Raw genomic sequence first — 5347 nt, 5'->3', positions numbered from 1 at the left:
GGCTTACTAATGGCGCACTAGTTGACGATGCGCCACTAGTGTGCTTTTGCAGTGCGCCACTAAAGTGCCGAGTGTTGCGCCACTAGTATGAATATTAGGTTTTTTTTTCTGATATTTGCACAGATTACAAAACATATTACTGCACAGAATATAGAGAGCACAACATATAAACAACAGATTTATCGAATACAATAGAAGATTAGTCTCCGAATACAATTCATCATATTAGTCTCCGAATTTAAAATACCGAACAAAGTTAGAACATTACAAGTCTCGAGACCGCGAGTAGCGAGTTTGTCTTCACATTACAAGTCGATATCGAACATCTAAACTAACATCACATAGAAGAGAGCTGCGGTCATCACGAGAAAGACGGGCAAAATTATCTAAATTACAACATCATCGACACCAAGCATGTTACTGAAGCCGTGCCTGGAGAATCAAATTCGCGTCCTTTGCCTGCTACCCTTGTCCTCGTCAGAATGGAATTTCAAGGCCCATAATTCAGAAAATGTAAAGTTTCTTTACATTATCTAGTGAACACAGAAAAATGAGAAGTATCTTCGCAAATCAGAGCACTCTATAACATGCAAAATTAAAATCAGTAGAAACAAGAGAAATGTTTACCATCTTCATCACCAAAGCCTTCAAAATCTTCCATATCATCCATGTCACCCATCTCGATATCACCACCTTCAACATACTCTATCTCGCCTTCCTGTATTGGCAAGTGAATCCACAATATATGGGAAAGATTGTGAGCAGTGAGAACATAACAAAATTAGCTTGATTCTCAGAGTCGGTACTGTCTTACTTCTTCCTCTTCTATCTCAGGAGCCAACTCATATTTTTTCCATGTCAAGGATAGTATCAAACTGCTTGAAGGGGAAATTATAAATTTCACCATAGACACCCTTCCTCAGGCGCTCCTTTAGTTCACTTTCAATACTCTGATTAATAGCAGGAAGATGTTAGAACATGGGAAGGTAACACTTGGATCAATAGCAGGAAGATGTTAGAACATGGCAATGTATATCAGGAAAAATAACCTTATCTAGTTGAGCAGCCTTTTCAGCTTTCTCCAATCTTCGGAGATTGCGCTGAGTTTTCTTCCTCGGCACTGTCATTATCTTCTCTCTAACAGAGCAAAAGAATGTGTTTAGCAACTCTTGATGTGTCAAAAGTTAACATTAAAATTATGTAGAACAACAACGTGAATCAGCAATTAACTTTTCTTTTGTCAAAAGAAAAAAGAATCAACATGTAACTGAACCTGGTTACATGTTAATGGCACAAATGTTAGACCATCAAGTCTCAGGTCATCACTAGTCAATCGCATGTTCTGACTTTGTAGGTCACCATTATTCACAATGGTGGCCCATAAGACTGTACCGAGTAAAATAATCACATGCAAAAACACTGGACAGTTAAGAAACTTAGACCCTTGTATGGAACTTTGGATAAATGGATGCCGGACGACTCTGCTGCTTCTGATCGGTGCTCATAGCCATCGCCCTCATAGTGCAACAAGGAAGTAAAAGAATTCACGCAATAGACTGTACAGAACACACATGTAAAATTAGCACAAAACACACATATGTGTACGCGGTTATAAGATGTAAGGGCAACAATTAGTGTGCTCCAACTAGGCAAATTGCAATTTATAACCAGTGTTAATTTGTAAGGCAATGATGGTACAGAAGTAACATATCTATATTGAAGATTACAAAAGAAGAAACATACCGCAAATTTAAGTGTTTTACCATTAAGCCTAACAAGTCCTGGAAAAAAGTCTAACAACATACTGAGCAATTGCCTCTGTGTCATATTCAGCAAAAGCAAAACCTTTGGGACGCCCAGTTTCCTTGTCACATGGTATGTGTAGGTCTACTACATGGCCGACCTGAATAAGAATCTCATACAAGACTCTCCCAGGGACCTTCTCATCCAAGTTGCCTGTTGAGAAAAACAGGTCATAAAATTAATACAACACAAAACACTGCTGAAGTAATACAACAGAATGAAGATGTGTACAGGAACGATACATCATAGAAAAAGTAGCAAACACTAGGATTGCCAGAGAGAACACCATACGCAGACAGTGATGTCTCAGAACAGCAATGGAGTATAACAACCTACGAAAGTGACCGAGAAAACTAGTGATAGAAGAGCGCTACCCAAACAGACCCAGCTATGCGATTATTCCCAGACAAGTGAATGTAGCTTGTTGTGAATACATAATTCAGAAATAAACAAATTTCCTATTGCCCAGTTCCTGATGAGCAATATATATATTAACATATATCCATGGCCCAATAAGAAATAAACAAAAAATCAGAAATAAACTTTTACTAAGGGGCAATTATGATGTGCATCCTGTCAGCAGCATCTTGTTTGTAGGATCAACACTAGCGATATCCATAGAGATACAGTGTTGCTATCTACAGCAGACTGAACTTAGGGGAGTTGACAAAATAACATATCTTCGTCTAGCTTTGACAAAATAACATGATATGTTTATAACTACGGTTATGATCTTGCACCCTGTGTGTTAGATGATCATTTTTTTCTTGTGCGTTTTTTTTTCATTTTCTGCTTTTTCTTCACCCATAAGCTTTTGGAAAAATAAAGTACTATACATTATACCTTTGATAGCAAAGTATTTTCTAAGTTTTCTAGGAATACTACAGTTTTTCTAAATACTACAGTTTAATTTAGTCTAACCTGTTTGGCAATCATTAAAAATAGTAGTATTAATACTATGGTATCTTTAAAACCACAGTATCATCTCTGTCTAAAAAAAAGAACACCTGACCTCTTTTTTTAAACTGAGCAAGCGAATAAAACGCCGAATAAAAAGGAAATTGGATTGAAGCTCTGTCAAAACAGTTTAGCAAGTTAACTTAACTGCAAGAGATGCAAGGCAATGGTGATGTGGGACAGAGTCAGGCAGGCCAAGGATCTGTGAATGCATTTATAATAAGCCTAAAAAACACCAAATGCTTGTTATGCAAGGCAGTCAGAGAGGGGTTCACCGATCAATGGTGACCGCCATGGAATACTGGGAGGTCGTTGCCCAGCTCCCAACCAAGGCATCGAATGACAAGCAGACTTGGAAGCCCCCTGATGTGGCTATGGCTATGGCTATGCTTTAAGCCTAAAAACAGTTTTAGCCAACAGATTAAATGAATTTACTACCAACATCTCCAGTGAAATAGAGGTAAGATATCAGGTACTACGTCTGTAGTTCCTGTAAAAAGCAAATGTGGAGGCTGCCTGCAGACGGTGGTTTGTGATGCCCCCGCCTCCTCCGGCACCGGTGGAAGCAATGAAGCCTGGCAGAGAGGCCAGCTCGCAGGAACATGAAAAATCAAAGCATAGCATCTCAATAACATCCCAACTTCAAGACGTCCCGCTGCAGCCCGATTGGATCCTTGACAGATATTAAGATACAGATACGACATCACATTACATTACGCCTTAGCAAGGAAAGATAGCCACGGGCGTCCAAAAATTAAACTAGTACGCAGCGGATAAATCGAACCAGCCTGAATGGGATAGAGATCCATTGAACAGTGTACCAAGTAAAAACAGGGTACACGGTGCTAAAGATGTTCCGGATGTTCAAAGACAACCTCCAAAGTGCCTTAGACTTAGACATTGGGTGACAACCAGAAACGTCAAAGGTATTTATCATGTCCTTCATGTTTATATTTCCTAACCTGCACAAGTCAATGACACACCTTCTTTTACCTGGCTATTTACTGGTGCTGCGCTGCAGGGGCGGAGGAAGGGGCGCCGCCGGTGGAGAGGACGAGGACGGCGTGGGTCTTGCAGGGGGACTTGAGGTGGCGGCCGAGGACGGTGAGGTCGGGGAGGTGGTGGCCCGCCGCGGCGGCGGAGCTAGGGTTCGGGGACACGGCGGGCGCCGCTGGGCGATGGAAAGGGGGTAGGGGGGAGGCCGCGGGAGAAGAGAGGAGGGGGCGGTTGGGTGCGCGGCTTCGGGGCTGGAGCAAACCCTAGCGCCGCCAGAGCTCCGTGGGCTGCATGGACGAAGGTGGGGGAAGGGGTGGGCGGGGTCGAGGGCGCGCGAGGGAGGGCAGATCGAGTAGAGGCGCGGGAGGGCAGCCGGGTTAGGAATGGCGCACCCCGAGCGGTGCGCCATTAGAATGTTTTTTATATAGTAATGGCGCATGTATATGAAGTGCGCCTTCTCTACCTTGTTAATCTTTGAAGTAGTAGCGCAGTGGTGCGTGGGTTTTTCTCTTAGCAAGAGGTGGCGGGTTCCATCCCCCCTCAGCACCCTTTTTGGGGTTATTTCTCTTCGGCACAGTAGCCATCCGAGAGTATTCCCTGCTCTCTTGCACTTTGTTGTCGAGCAGATGCTTCTCAGCCCAGTGGTTTGATGCAGGATTGAGTACCAGGGGGACAGGGTTCGAATCCTCTTCCCCCCTCCTTTTATTTTTTTCTATGCATTGTTTTCTTGTGCTGGTTGCACCTTGGTTTGAGAAGTTGATGCTGTGGTGTGCATCACACCATGATGGTGATTTATCTTCCCTCACAACAACATCTAGTGCCTAGTATATATTTTTTGATGTTTGCAAGTAGATGCCTATGAATAGGAGTTGAATCTTGTGAATAGGTGTTCTATTGGTAAGTATGCCGACGGCGGCGGCGGTGGAGCGGGGGAGGGTGCGGGGGGTGCTCGGCGGCGAGGGGGGATAGTGATCGAGATGGAGGGGGATCGAGATCGAGTGTCCTCATGAATATTCAATATTTTTCATTAGTAGTTCTGGAAAAAAATATAGTAGTGGCGCACCACCAACAGGTGCGCCATTACTAGTTTTGCAAATTTTTTTTATAGTAGTGGCGCACTACCAACAGATGCGCCATTAGTAACCCTGGTTACTAATGGCGCACCAGCTGCTGGTGCGCCATTAGTAGTTTTGCAAAAAAAAAATTGTAGTGGCGCACCGAGTGTGTGGTGCGCCATTAGTGTCCATCACACTAATGGCACACTTGCACATGATGCGCCACTACTATATAGTAGTGGCGCACTACTTGTCTGGTGCGCCATTAGTGTCTATATCATCTATAGTCCTTTTCCTAGTAGTGTGAGCATCACTGAAGAAGTTGTTCATGTGTGGGACTGAAGCCTTTTACCTTTGAGGACTGTGCATCCTCCAGACGGTTAGGCGTCATGGTCTAGAGAAATCCAGCAGTCAATTGTGGATCGCCAGGTGACCAAGTTTGTGAGGGTTTGGAAGTCTGCGCTGAAGACTTACCACGAATGTTGGGCGAGGACTGTGTGTTCTTAGCCCAAGGAGAATACAGTAGGGACTGTGTG

At 43.5% G+C, this 5347-nt stretch overlaps 1 long non-coding RNA gene across 2 annotated transcripts; it reads right to left on the bottom strand.

Moving 5' to 3' along the window:
- Positions 1 to 674: 674 nt before the first annotated feature.
- LOC123405697 lies at positions 675 to 1972 on the bottom strand. Of its 2 annotated transcripts, none has more exons than XR_006611980.1 (3): positions 1744 to 1972; positions 1050 to 1556; positions 675 to 950 (listed from the first exon to the last, which is right to left on the bottom strand). It is a non-coding gene; the product is annotated as an uncharacterized LOC123405697 (long non-coding RNA). The 2 variants fall into 2 exon arrangements; XR_006611981.1 differs by having other exon boundaries at positions 1846 to 1972.
- Between the last annotated feature and the right edge of the window lie 3375 nt (positions 1973 to 5347).

This window comes from Hordeum vulgare, chromosome 1H (genome assembly GCF_904849725.1).
Source record: "Hordeum vulgare subsp. vulgare chromosome 1H, MorexV3_pseudomolecules_assembly, whole genome shotgun sequence".
In the NCBI taxonomy this organism is placed as follows: Eukaryota; Viridiplantae; Streptophyta; class Magnoliopsida; order Poales; family Poaceae; genus Hordeum; species Hordeum vulgare.
The sequence above is the reverse complement of the archived record's forward strand: the minus strand, read 5'-3'. Positions and strand labels throughout refer to the sequence as shown.